The sequence below is a fragment of the Rhinolophus sinicus genome, chromosome 3 (assembly GCF_057876585.1).
Source record: "Rhinolophus sinicus isolate RSI-liver-muscle chromosome 3, RSI-T2T, whole genome shotgun sequence".
NCBI classification, from domain to species: domain Eukaryota; kingdom Metazoa; phylum Chordata; class Mammalia; order Chiroptera; family Rhinolophidae; genus Rhinolophus; species Rhinolophus sinicus.
The window spans coordinates 4,593,512-4,608,545 of NC_142503.1; the positions used below are offsets into that span (position 1 = coordinate 4,593,512).

The following is a 15,034-nucleotide window of genomic DNA, read 5'->3' on the forward strand; positions in this document are numbered from 1 at the left end:
TTACCGAGCCTTCTGTTTGTGTGGTTCAAACTTTTGCACCGCTTACGGGTGAGATGTATGTGCACATGTTGTGCCAGGCATTGATTACCCAGTGAAATATTTTGGGGCAGTGGGTGATTTGGGGATGTCTCCCTGAATGATACTGTTTTTAGCTTAAGAGTATAAATAGGCACCTATATTCTGTCCCCTGAGCAAAGAAGTGGAGGTTTTGCTCGTCTTGCAGCAAGTGTGCAGAATAGCTGTCTTTGGGATTTGGCAGTTTGTTTCTGATATCCTGAGCCAGATGGTGCTCAGACATTATGCATGGGAAAACTTATCACCACGGGGTTCTTTAAAAAGGATTCTTTCCCCCCACTCTGCTGGAGGGGTGCTGTCTTCTGCTGGAATTCAGTGAGGTAATAAGAATTAAGAGAATGTAGGAAATCACAATGCTGCAGATCACAGACTGGATCTTATACTTAGAGCAGAGAGCACCCTGGGTGTGAGTTCAGGACAGACCTCGTTCTGGTAACCGGCCTCAGGTGCTCCCTGGATGGGCATCTTTCTCTTCACCACTTTTAGGACCAGAAAGGCCTGGGAGCGAGACTTCTGCTCAGGCTCACTGGCAAGCAGCGTCTCCAAAAGCATCTTCTTTTCGGTCCTGTACTTCCTGGGAAGAAAACAACAGTTTTCCTCTGGAAATCTGTTCTGCCAGGACATAGCTGCCGGTGATTCTGTTGAATCTGTAATTGAAACCAGTTGTGGCTTGTTTCTCTTCTAAGTGGAGAAGGAGGAGCAGGTGATGGCCTATTTATAGCGCCATTAATATATTTAAAGACCAGTGTGAAGTTCATACCTCCCCTAACGCCCCACTTTGTTTGCCATGACACAGACCTCTCATTTGATGTTGGATTCACTGGAGTCGGGCTGAGAGCACCATTCTCCGATTTGTCTTAATCCTTATGTTTCTTTATACAATTACTTTATATTCCATTTCATGTGGTGCAAATGCTGGCATGGTAGCCTTTCAAGGTTTGTCCAGGCAGCTTCACTTTTCCTTGATAAATCGATCATTTCCACACGATTCAGCTACATCGTTTTAGGCACCCCCATGCTGTGGCTGTAGCCTGGGCAGATGTCCAGATGGAGCCTGTTCTTTCCCTGGTCCACGGACCAACTACTTGTAAATCCTTCAAGGTGACGAGCTATGCAGAAACATGCCACAATCTGGGAGGTGGAGAGGCTACCTGCCGACAGGACCCGGGGCTGCAAAGCCAAGTGGGAAATGGGAAATGCCTGCGAAGAATGGGCACATCCTCAGAAACGACTTAGGAAGGACTGGGACAGTCCTGAGCTGCCAATAGTTCATTTTGCTTTTGCTTTTAGTAATGTCACTGTCATGCGGGAGACCCTGCTCGCTGCGCCATGTGTCACATGGGGCGGCCTGCAGGGTCTCTGGTCCTGCTCCCACATAAGAACACAGGATATGGTGAGGCCAAACAGGAACACCCATGGAGCCATAGGTAGCGGAGTCACACCACTATAGTCTCACTGGAGGCTGGATTCACATGACGTGCGACCGGCTGTCCGCTTTTCTGTCAACTGACCGGCTCCCCTCACTAGCTGCAATCCGCCTTGCTAACTGCAATCTGTGCTTGCTAGCTGAGCCACCATCTTCTTGCTAGCCCCCATTTTTCCTCTTTCTGCTAGCGTAGCCACAGCAGTTATATTAGTGGCCAATGGCTCACTGGTTACAGCTGACAGCCAACTAGCCACAGCTGATGGCCATCCAATCACAGTTGATGGCCATTTACTACCTGAGCCAACACTTTTCTATGTGAGGCTGAGAGCCTGGAAACTGCTTTCTGGGGCTCTGTTCCCACAGTCACCAACAGCAGTTCCACTTCCCCAAATCGTTCTGCATCCAGATAGTCAAAGATGGTTGGGGTAGGAGCATTGGAAGATGGGGCCAGATAAACACAGAGCAGAGCTCACGTGAAGAGGGGTGAGCTCCTTTCTCAGCTGACCAGAGCCTGGCTTCTCAGAGACCTACCTTGGGAGATGGAAATAGCTGCTTGGGGCCAGCCCAGGTTTCCACCTTCTAACACTTTACTAGAATAGCTAGGCTCTGATGTAATTCAGGAGCTCGGCAGATCTATTTTTGCTGCCTGAAATCTTGGACAGATTCCTTCTTTCCCATGAATCTGCCTGATTTTGATTTCCATTAGGCTTCCATCAGTTCTTATAGTAGAGAAAGTCTGGCAGCTCTCTTAACGCATACCCATAGTCTCAGAATACTTGGATCATAACATGCACGTCGCATCATCCAAGGACAACTGATGTAATTGCCTTTGTATGAAGCGATTGGAAATAGCTATTAAAAAGACAAAAGTGAGCTGTGTCTCTACTTTGTATGTCTGCGATTGACGTTATTCACAAATTGATTTCACTGAATTTCAGTTTGTGGTCAATCCATGATTCTACGTCATTGATCGTGAATTTAAAGTAATGCTCCAAGTATTTTTATTATACTGTACAATAAATTCTGAATTCAAACATCTTGCTTTATTATTTTCTACATAAAATGTTATGAAGTAGGTTTAACCCTATATTTGTTAAGAGTTATCTTAGGCATGACACAAAGTAAATAGAACCCATCCATGATAGCATGTCTAGAATTTAAATATTCTGTTTAATAACAGAAAAATATTTTCCGTTGCTTATCACGGAAATTTTTAATGATAGTACTGGCCTGATGAGCAAAGTAAATTTTGCCCTTGGCATTGGAAACATGGGAACCAGTGAGACCAGACTTTACGTTCTGAGTCTTGTGATGGCCCCTCATTTTCTAGGACTGGTTCTCTTTAGTAAATGCGTGAAAATTCTGTCTCAGAATTAAATCTTATCTCATTTATTATGTCCAAAATCAGGCAGCTTTTCTCAAAATTTGCTTGTCACTGTTAGCAAAGGTTGACATAAATTTTTCAGTTTGTCAAAATACCAGCCTGCTTAGGCAGGTTTGTTTTGGATAAAATTTATGATTAGAAATAGACAATATTTCACGTAGAATGGAAAAAATTTATTTCCATAAGCTTTAAATAGTCAGATATTGGCATGAAATAGAATTGTTAAGTATGATACTGAAAGCCATATAAGAGTGTATACTTTTCTTAAATACATAACACGAAATTGGCTTTTTTATCCCAGATGATATTTCAGTGCCTCCAGTGGGTGGAAGGGTGTCAGTGGGAAGAAGTCAATCCTTCACCCTTTTCTTGGGGGTGGAAGACTGGAGAAGGCATGTGAATATGCCTGACTCTCCTCTAAGGAGCAGGACATTCTATGCATACTTTCTCTAGTCCTGTAGTTCTGAGGGTGGAGGGGGATAGTACGTGTTCTTAGGAATTGGAGTAAAGATAGCTAAACATAATTGTTTTGAGCATTTCTATACATGCAAGAAAATCTTAGTTGGTGGGTATTTGTAAATTGCAACAGGTAATTCACTAGTCATTTTATTTATTATTTAACCATGGTATAAACATAAAACAAGGAAAACTAATTTTCTGCAGGAAAGGTGGTTGCAATTTAGAGGGCTAGCAAGGAAAGATTTCAGGGGCATCCTGTGGGTATTATAGCGCATGCTTCAATATGTGCTCAGTAGCTGTGCCACAGGCAGAGACAGTGGTGGTTAGAAGCATCTGTCTGCTTTGGCATTTGCGTTTTGTCCCTTTCCATCTCTGTCATTTTGGGCAATTGGTTTCACCTCTCCATGCTCCAGTTTTCCTGTTTGAAAATGGAATGGTACCTGCCTTCTAAGGTGACGGTGCAAAGAGTACATACGAATAATGCCTGGCACAGAAATTGCCTCCAGGAACTGTTGTCATTAGTGGGTCTTCAGTAGTCGGTAGTTGCATTTTCACTGTTGCTATGAAAGAACACTTAGTCACATCGCATTTGAGTTGGAAGGGTGCTGGTTTTACCTGTGGGGAAACTGAGACCCAGTGAGGTAAGCTCATGTCTTCAAGGGCATGCTGTGTGGTATTGTAACTGGGTGCAGGGCATTGGACTTTTCCTGGGTGAACTTCCCTCGAGCTCACTGCAGGTATAGAATCCCCAGCTCTGGTCCTGGCACAAAAGACCTTTTTTTTTGTTGACATTTCATCCTGATAGGGACACCCTCCACCTTCATTCCATGTAATGGAGTTACTTTCCATTTTCTTCTCTTCTAATGGTGAAGGAGTCTGGGTAGAGATGCTTCCTCCCTGTTAAATGCCTGTGGTGGGGCCCCATTTGTTCTCGTTATGCTGAATAGTCCCCATGTTTTCCCTTTAAGCGGAGGAGCCGGTGGTGGCTCTGCTTTTGCTGTCGAAGCAGCCCCTGGCATGCAGAATCCATTCCTGTTGAGCTGTATGTGAAACTCACTGACATTTTTAAATCCAACATTCTATTTAAGAGATAGTAACACCATTCAAGCGGATGTATAACTAAGTTAAAGGTTTTTTATGGTTGTACTAATCACTGTGAGAAGTCTGATCAGTAACTGCTAGTGATGGGGTGTCAAAGCTGGGTGTTACACAGAATCCACTGGCACCTCGTCCTTTCTAGACGTTGACGTTGGCACGACCACAGTCCGCAGAACTTCACTCATGGCTGCCTTCACTGATAGGCACTGCGTGCTTGCAGGGATGGGCACTGGGATTGGCAGCCTTGTGGGAGTTGTGTCACCCTGAAGTGGTGACACGCTGATGTGATACCCTACGCTAACACTGGTTCCCTGAGGGGGCCTGGCTGTCAGCCTGGACCCATGGGCTGAGTGCGTCTACACCTGGGCCTCTACAGCTCCCTCCACAGGGCTTCTAAGGGGCGCCCCCCACCCCAAGCCTCTTCCTCCTTGAGCTGCATAGTCAGTCTCGCGTGAGCTTCGCCCAGCCATGGTCGCTGCCTCACGCGCAGGCCTCGGTCTCTGACATTTGCAGAGCTCATGGACGGTACCCAGTCCTGTCACCACCACATCACTATCACCTAACACGCAGCATAGTTTTGCGATCCATCTTCTCCTCAAGTGACTGTTACTTTGGGGAACAAGCGTAGCACTGCTCATATTGAACGCAGCACTAACCGTTTCGCAGGTGCTTAATTAATGTGTGTAACTTACCGTGTAGGTATGTTTTCCTTAGCAGCTGTCATTTCCATTGTGTAACCTACTGGTTAAGAGCACGGATCTTTGCTGAAACCTGCATCCGGGTCTCAATTTTCCCACTTAGTACGTGTTCCTGACATACTGATTTATCTGCTGTAGTTTCAGTTACTTCATCTGTGAAATAAAATCAGTGACACCACCAGGATTGGGGAGCTCTATTGGGAATTGAGATAGACCATGGAGCATCTAGCTGTACCCCACATCTGGGTGTACCCCACAAGTGGAGGTCACTGTTGTTATATTTGTGTCACGGGGGTCTTCTTGTCAAGGTCTCTGGTAGCTGTATGTCTTGTTGAAAACTAAATGAGTGCCAGGATTTTAAAACCTGGGAATGTGTTTCTATTTATGTGGGAAATGGTATGCCTTTAACTTTGAGTTGTTAAAGAAAAAGAGACAGAAGCATAGGTCGTTGAATTGAAAGTCACATTTTGCCAACCAGTTTCCCGACTCTGCCCAGAGTCCTAGCATGGACAGTGGTGCCAGTGCCAGAAAGGATGAGAATACAGACCAGGGTGTGAGTATTTGGGATGCATCGGCCAGTTACTTCTCAGAGCCTAACCAAATCACCTGAAGAAAACTTGGCACTTGAATGGGAAATTTCATTTATTGGCACAATTAAAGTACGTTGTACGCATAGCTCACTGCATTTGAAACATACAGACATAATATACAATAGCTTCTTTTTAGAATCCTGAAATTCCTGAGAAGATTTCTCAAGATGGTTATTATTGTCTGAGAGTCAAGTTTCTAGGATCTCCCCCCGCCCCCCAGAAGATAGTGGTTCTGACTTCAAGGTCTTAGAATTGGAACTTTTACCCATTTCCGCCAATGTCCCTACTATCCCTCAGGCACAGTGATGTGGGGATAGCATAGCTCGGACCAGCCAGAGATCAAAGATGTTGGCTTTCATTCCTCCGGGCTGACCCCCCAAGACTGAACTATTGTACGTGTATGTTAAATGTCCCGTATTATTTTTTTTAAAGCTACAAAAAATAAGGGACAGAATAATTAAGAATTTTAAGCTACTAGTGTTCTGTGGACATTATAAAGGAAACAGAAATTTAGACTAGTTCATTTCTGGAACCAATAAAAGCTATTGCTGTTACCTCTAAAAGCCGAAGACTAAAGTGATGAGGGGAATACACATGAAAGAGATAATAAAGAAATGTTAATGTAGTTCAAACATACGGTGTATGCACTGTCTGCTCCTTTCCCATCACTGACTTGCAGTTAATTCAAACGTATATAATGTATGTTGTTTGGAATTGGACTTCAGGTACACAGAATAGGACTTATCATTTGATTGGTTTGATTACTCTTTGATTCTCGAGCACAAGCCTCGTTGATCTCTATCTGTTCACTTATTTATGCTAAAACAAACACCTGTGAACCCAGTCCAGCCTAGACGATCCCCAATAACGTATTTCCATCTGTGTGTGGCACCTGTCCCATCACTTGCCTGCCCTCAGAAGTCGACCTCGTATCACACTCTGTTTATTATTCTCTTTTCTTTTTGTTCATTTTATCACACACACATATATATCCTGCATACATATATACAGATATCACATATGTATGGTATACGAGGTCTGACAATTAAGTTCATGAACTTGTTACAACAACATTGCTATCCTTTTTGGCAATCAGAGGGATTATTGATTATGGATTTGTACCAACAGGGCAAACAGTTAACCAAGTTTACTATTTGGAAGTGCTGAAAAGGCTGCATGAAGAAGTTAGATGATCTGAACTTTTCGCCAACAATTCATGGCTCTTGAATGACAACACAGGGCACTGTCTGTGAGGGAGTTTTTAGCCAGTAAACAAATAACTCGCTCCATACTCACCTGATCTGACCCTCAATGACTTCTTTCTTTCTTTACTCTAAAATAAAGGAAATATTGAAAGGAAGACAATTTGATGACATTCAGGACATCAAGGGTAATACAACAACAGCTCTGATGGCCATTCAAGAGTTCCAAAATTGCTTTGAAGGGTGGACTAGGCACTTGTGTTGGTGCATAGCTTCCCAAGGGGAGTAGTTTGAAGGTGACTGTAGTGATTTTCAGCAGTGAGGTATGTAGCACTTTTTCTAGGATGAGTTCGTGAACTTAATTGTCCGATCTTGTGTATGAGATGTGAGTAGTGAGATGAAGACCATTTACATATTTTTTCTTTGTGGAGAATGAAGTTTTGCTGATCCATTTTTGTTATTTCTTTACCCGCATCTGTCACATATCAAAATTTCATATGAGTGGTTTGTTTTGCGCTTTCTCTTCTGTCCCGTTGGTTAAGTTTTGTTTTTATCCCTGCAGTACTGTGTGTGCACGTGCACACACACACACACACACACACACACACACACACACAAAACATAATTACTAAACCTTTATAACGAGTGTTTATATTAAGTAGGACAAGTAGCATTCAACTCCTTTAAAATTTCTTGGTTATTCTTGACCTTTTGTTCTTCCATATAAACTTTACGATCAGCTTTGTCAATCTCCATATTAAAAAACAAAACAAAACAAAAAACCCAAAAAAATCTCTACTGGGATCTTGTTAGCATCATATCAAACCTATTGATTTATTGCTGAGAACTGATAATTTATGATATTTTCTACCCTTGAACATGGCTTTGGGAGAATGGTGTCATGTATTAGTTGCTGTTGAGAGCATCTACTGTACCCTGGAGGACATTCTCCCAGCCCCACAAAGTGTCATCCCCAGGCAGACCCTGTAATTGAGTCTTTACACATTCATTCCCTGCTTCAATCAAGGATGCTGCTGCAAGGTGATGGGGGGCAGGGTGAGACCAGCGAATGCCATTGGTTCCCTGGGCAGAAGCACTGTTGACAGGAAGGCAAAACCCCTATCCAAAGAAAATTCAAGTGAGAACAAAGTGCTGCCCCTTCCATCATGGAAGAGGTCAGTTGTAATCAGCCTTACATAGATGGCTGGCTGGACCTCCAGAGGAAGGTGCATGTAAGGGGCTCAGAGTTACCATGCTTCCGCTGTCTCCTTTTTGGTGGCCATACTGAATTCTGCAGAACCAGCTGTAATTCAGACCTGGGGTTTTATTTCCTCAGACATAGGACACTGTCTCTAAGGACACAGGTCCAGGTCAGGTCACAGGGGGCTCTGAATGTCTGTATCATTTGCTCTTGCAACTTCCTTGTGCCTTCAGACCTACCTGAGCCCTAACTCCTGCCTTCCACCTCCACTTGGTGGTGGGATGCCTCTGTGGATGCCTGACTTCATGGCCTGGAGGCTCCCACAACTGTCCGTTAGTGATGGGCGGGCATCTCGGGTTGCGTGGAGACTTGGTGGTCCATGGTCAATTCCTTCTGGGATTTGGTGATAAGCCACCAACTATTTCTCAAAAGGAGAACAATTATCTGCAGAACCGCTGAGAAGTCTGTGTGAAACACTGATGTGGGTGAAAAGTGGGAGCTTTCAGGGAAATCTGTGAAGACAAATGTGGCTAGTCACCCAAAAGGTGACTGAAGGAGGAACTCCATGGCAAGGGCTCTGAGAATCTGTTGCATCTGTGTAGCCACTACCTCTGTGCTGCAGCCGAGAATCTGCTTGGCCACTGTTGAACTTGGGCAGAGGAGCAGGCTACGGGGCAGGGAAGAGTGAGCACCCACTGAAATCTGCCTGGACCCCTGTGACGGCCCACGGCCGGCTCTGACTGTGATGACCTTAGGGGAGGGTTGCATACTCCTCCCAAATCTGGCACAAATTCCTCTTCCGAGCCATTTGGAGAAAGGGGTTCTGAGAAATGGAACTCCCAGCAAAACCAAGCTGACCATAGATAATTCACCCCAACTTTAAAAATGGCAGTTTCCCTCCAAGATCCACTTGTATTCCAAGCACACCACAGGTGTTGATATGTACTGTTTTCATAAATCTTTTCAAATTTATGTTATGATTTCTTTTTCAGTCCAAAAGTTAGAGCTGTGCTTTTTATCCAACAGATATGTGGTAATTTCTAAGTTGTGCTTTTATTATAAACCTAATTTAAAATTGTTGTGATCAAAGAACATGGGTCTATGTGATCTCTTGGAAATTTTTTGCAAGTTGCCTGGTACATAATTTTAAAAAAAAATCCATGTGCACTTGAGAAGAATATTGTCCTTTCTGAGGTTGGGTGTGGAATTTTGTATTTGTCAATTAGGTCAAACTTGCTACATATGACATTTGAATCTTTGGCATTATTTGTTTTGTTTTCATTTTGCTTGCTTGACCTATTAATGGCTGGATGGAGGTGTTGAAATCTATTCTTGGTGGATTCACTTACTTCTTCCTCTAGTTCTATACATTTATACAATTTGAGGCTATTTTGTTAAGTTTATAAATGTTTCCAATTGTTACAATTGCATAGGAATTTTTATTTTATCTTTATCCTTAAAGTTATTTTATATTTTGTAAGATGTTAAAATAGCATATTTTCATATTTTTATTTTCAACCTTTCTGCATCTTTTTGGTTAATCCGTTCTCTTGTAAATAGCATAGAGCTGGGCTTTGTTTTATGACATAGTCTGTGAATCTGCCTTTTGATTGGCATGTTCAAACCTTTTATTTAATTATAATAATTAACATATTTGCAGTAGTTTCACTTACTTGATATCTGTTTGGTATCTCTGTCTCAATTCCTTCTGCTTACTCTTTTATTTTTTGTCTTTTTTTTTTTTCTTTTCTTTCAGTTTCTTCCCTCTGATGATTTGGAATTTATACATTTTATTTGTATTCTTTTGTTGGTCGCCCTTGAAATTTTATCGTCATAAATATTTCAACTTGGTCAGTCTTGACACCAAGGTCATTAAATGACCTTTGAACACTTTATCTGTAGTATTTCCTCTCCTGACTCTATTAAGCTTATTATTAAATATTTCAATTTTGTCTTTTTAAGCCTAGAAAATAGATACTTATTATTCTTTCAGATAGACTTTGTCTGTTTAGTTGTACCACAGTGTTTGCCATTGTATTTGTTCACCTCATTCTTTCATTTCATGCAGTCTTTTTAGAATTATTTAATTTCCTAAAAGTTTTTTTAGAGATTTCTTTTTTCAGTTATAGTTGACATTCAATATTAATTTACATTAGTTTCAGGTGTGCAGCTTAGCGGTTAGACATTTATGTAATTTATGAAGTGACCCCCCCATTAGTCTAATACCCACCTGGCACCATATATAGTTATTACCATATTATTGACTATATGCCCTATGCTGTACTTTACATTCCCATGACTATTTCATAATAGTAATTTGTACTTCTTAATCTCTTCACCTTTTTCACCCAGCCCCCCAACCCCTCTCCCATCTGGCAACCATTAGTTTGTTCTTTGTATTTATGAGTCTGTTTCTGTTTTGTTTGTTCATTTATTTTGTTCTTTAGATTCCACATATAAGTGAGATCTTATGGTATTTGTCTTTCTATGTCTGATTTATTTTACTTGGCATAATATGCTGCAGGTTCATCCACATGGTCGTAATTGGTAAGATTTCATTCTTTATATGGCTGAGTAATATTCCATTGTATATATGTACCACCTCTTCTTTATCCAGTCGTCTATTGATGGGCACCTAGGTTGCTTCTATATCTTGGCTGTTGTAAATAATGCTGCAATGAACATAGGGGTGCATAGATCTTTTCAAATTAGTGTTTTGGATTTCTTCAGATAATACCCAGAAGTGGAATTTCTGGGTCATAAGGTAGTTCTACTTGTATTTTTAATTTTTTGAGGAACCTCCATACTATTTTCCATAGTGGTTACACCAGTTTACATTCCCATCAATAATCCACAAGGGTTCCCTTTGTCACATCCTCACCAACACTTGTTTGTTGGTTTATTGATGATAAGCATTCTGACAGGCGTGAGGTGATATCTCATTGTGGTTTTAATTTGCATTTCTCTGATGATTAGTGATGTTGCATGGTATATGCTTCCATTTATTTGTATCTTCTTCAATTCTTCATTGTCTTATAATTTTCCAAGTACAGGTCTTATACCTCCTTGGTTAAATTTATTCCTAGATATTTTATGTTTATGCAATTTTAAATTGGATTTTCTTCATTTCTCTTTCTGATAGTTTGTTATTGGTGAATAAAAATGCAACTGATCAGGATTCTCTCTATGTAGTATCATGTCATCTGCAAGTAATAATGGTATTACTTCTTCTTTTCCAATTTGGATGCCTCTTAATTCTTTTTCTTGTCCAATTGCAGTGGCTAGAACTTCCAGCACTATGTTGAATAAAAGTGATGAAAGTGGACATTCTTGTCTTGTTCCTGATCTTCAGGAAAACGCTTTTAGCTTTTCCCCATTGAGTATGATGTTAGGTGTGGATTTGTCATATATGGGCTTAATTATGTTGAGATATGTTCCCTCTCTTTCCACTTTGCTGAGGGTTTTGTTTTTAATCATAAATCAATGCTGGATTTGGTCAAATGTTTTTTCTGCATCTCTTGATATGAACATAGGATTTTTATCCTTCATTTTGTTTATGTGGTATATTACATTAATGGATTTGCAGATATTGAACCAACCTTGCATCCCAGGAATGAATCCCATTTGATCATAGATGATGATCTTTTTACTGTATTGCTGAATCCTGTTTGCTAGCATTTTGTTGAGGATTTTTGCATCTATGTTCATCAGGGATATCGACCTATAATTTTTTTTTTTTTTTTTTTTTTTTGGAATGTCTTTATCTGGTTTTGGAAGCAGGGTCATACTGGCCTCCTAAAATGCGCTTGGGAGCCTTGCCTCATCTTGAATATTTTCTACTAGTTTGAGAAGGATAGGTGTTAATTCTTCTTTGAATGTTTGGTAAAATTCACCTTTGAAGCCAGCTGGTTCAGGACTTTTGTTTGCTGGGAATTTATTGATTACTGATTCAATTTCATTAGTAGTGATTTGTCCGTTCATGTTTTCTGTTTCTGATTGATTCAGTCTTGAAAGATTGAATGTTTGTAGGAATTTATCTATTTCTTCCAGATTGTCCAATTTGTTCGCATGTAATTGTTTGTAGTATTTTCTTATAACCCTTTGTATTTCTGTGATGTCTGTTGTTACTTCTCTTTCATTTCTGATTTTATTTATTTGGGTCCTCTCTTTTTTTGTGATGAGCCTGGTTAAAGGTTTATCAATTTTGTTTATCTTTTCAAAGAACCAGCTCTTTTTCATTGATCTTTTGTGTTTTTTAGACTATATTTCATTTATTTCCACTCTAATCTTTATTATTTTTTTTCTTCTACTCACTTTGGGCTTTGTTTGCTGTTTTTCTCTGGTTCCTTTAGGTGTAAGGTTAGATTGTTTGAGATTTTTTTTCTTTCTTGATGTAGGCCTGTATTGCTATGAGTTTCCCTTTTAGGAATGCATTTGCTGTGTCCCATAAGTTTGAAGTCATTGTGTTTTTATTTTAATTTCTCTCAAGGTATATTTTGGTTTCATTGTTAACCCATTCGTTGTTTGGTATCGTATTATTTAGCCTCTTCGTGTTTGTGTGTTTTTCAGGTTTTTATTTTTTATTTTTTTGAATTGATTTCTAGTTTCACATTATTGTGGTCACAGAAGACGCTTGATATGCTTTCAGTCTTCTTAAATTGATTGAGACTTGTTTTGTGGCCTAACATGTTATCTATCTTAGAAAACGTTCCATGTGCAATCGAAAAGATTGTATATACTGCTGGTTTGGGGTGAAATGCTCTAAAAATATTAATTAAGTACATCTGGTCTAATGTGTCATTTAAGGTTGCTGTTTTCTTGTTGATTTTCATTTTGGAAGATTTATCTATTGTTTTCAATGAGGTGTCAAAGTCCCACACGATGGCTGTAATACTGTTGATTTCCCCCTTTATGTTCATCAATATTTGTTTTATATATTTAGTTGCTCCTGTGTTGGGTGCATAAATGCTTACAAGGGTTACATCCTCTTGTTGGATTGATCCCTGTATCATTATGAAATGTTCTTCTTTGTTAGTTTAGCCTTTGTTTTAACATCTGTTTTGTCTGATAGTAGTATGGCTACTCAAGCTTTTTAGTTTGTTTTCATTTGCATGAAATAATCTTTTCCCATCACTTTGCTTTCAGTCTATGTGTGTCTTTCGATCTGAGGTTGGTCTCTTGTAGATAGCATATGTGTGGGTCTTGTTTTCTTATCTACTCAACTGTCTTATGTGTTTTGATTGGAGCATTTAATCCATTTACATTTAAAGTGATTACTGATAGATGCATAGTTATTACCACTTACTATTCATCTTTTTTCTTCTTCTTAAACAAGTTCCTTTAACATTTCTTGTAACATTGGTTTGGTGGTGATGAACTGCTTTAACTTTTTCTTGTCTGGGAAGCTCTTTATCCTTAGAGTCTAAATGATAGCTTTTCTGGTAGAGTAACCTTGGCTGTAGGTCCTGACTTTTCATCACTTTGAAAATTTCATGCTCATCCCTTCTGGCATGGAAAGTTTCTGTTGAGAAATCAGCCGACAGTTTTATGGGAGCTCCCTCATAGGTAACTAATTGCCTTTCTCTCGCTGCTTTTAAGATTCTCTCTTTGTCTTTAACCTTTGGCATTTTAATTATGATGCATCTTGGTGTGGGCCTGTTTGGAACATCTTGTGTTTCCTGGGCTGCATGTTTATTTCCTTTACCAGATTGGGAAGTTTTCCATCATTATTTCTTCAAATAGGTTTTCAATTCCTTTCTCTCTCTTCTCCTTCTAGTACCCCATATGATGCGAATGTTGGTATGCTTGATGTTTTCCCAGAGGCCTCTTAAACTGTCCTCACTTTTTGGATTCTTTTTTCTTTTTGTTGTTCTGATTGGGTGTTTTCTGCTACCTTGTCTTCCAAATTGCTGATTCACTTCTCCGCTTCATCTAATGCACTGTTGATTCCCTCTAATATATTCTTCATTTCAGTTATTGTGTTCTTCATTTCTGACAGGTGCTTTTTGTTGTCTATCTCCATTTTTATGTTTTCTATCTCTCTGTTGAAATTCTCACTGAGATCGTTGAGCAGCCTTATAACCAGCGTTATAACTCTGCATCTGGTAGATTACTTGTCTCCATTTTGTTTAGTCATTTTTCTGGAGTTTTGTTCTGTCCTTTCATTTGGGACATGTTTCTTTGTCTCCTCATTTTGGTTTTCTCCCTGGGTTTGTCTCTGTTAGGTAGAGTTGTTATGTCTCCTGGTCGTGGTAGAGTGGCCTTATGTAATAGGTGTCCTATGGGGCCCAGAGGCACACTCTCCCTGGTCACCTGAGCCTGGTACTCCAGGAGTGTCCTTTGTGTGGGTTGTGTGTGCCCTCCTGTTGTAGTTGAGTGCTGATTGCTGTTGACACATCATTGAGTGGGATTGACCCACAGGCTGACTGGATGTGAGGATTGGCCATGACCACAGCATACGAGCTGCTCTGCAGGGTCTAATCCATGGAGTAGGATTCACCCCAGTGGGCTCTAGTGCCTATTCAGACCACTGTTTGGGTTTGGCACTTTTGGGGCTAATTGGGTGATGCTCTGTTGTGGTCTGAACTGGCCACTGGGTACGTTGCTTCTGGGGCATCTTCAGAGGGGCTCTGAAGGTCAACTACTGCCTCTGATTGGCCTGGGCCTGGAGCTACAAAGTGATCTGTGTTTGATAACTGCCATTGTTGGACCAAGACAGGCTGCCACCAGTACCAGGCCTGGGACAGTTCATCAAAGGCACAGGACACCCAGAGGCCTGCTGCTGCCTGCCTATAAGGTTTAGCCAGTAAAAGAGCCTAGGGAAATATGGGAGTTGGTTGAGGAGCGGTTTTAGGGAATCACCAGGGTAGGGCGAGTGGTGTTCACCACCTTAATGCAGATT

General features: G+C 40.7%; 1 protein-coding gene across 1 annotated transcript in view; it reads left to right on the top strand.

The window, feature by feature from the left end:
* The window catches only part of ADCY2 (adenylate cyclase 2), a 348,725-nt gene that overhangs the window by 1,067 nt on the left and 332,624 nt on the right, over positions 1–15,034 (top strand). The window lies entirely within an intron of this gene.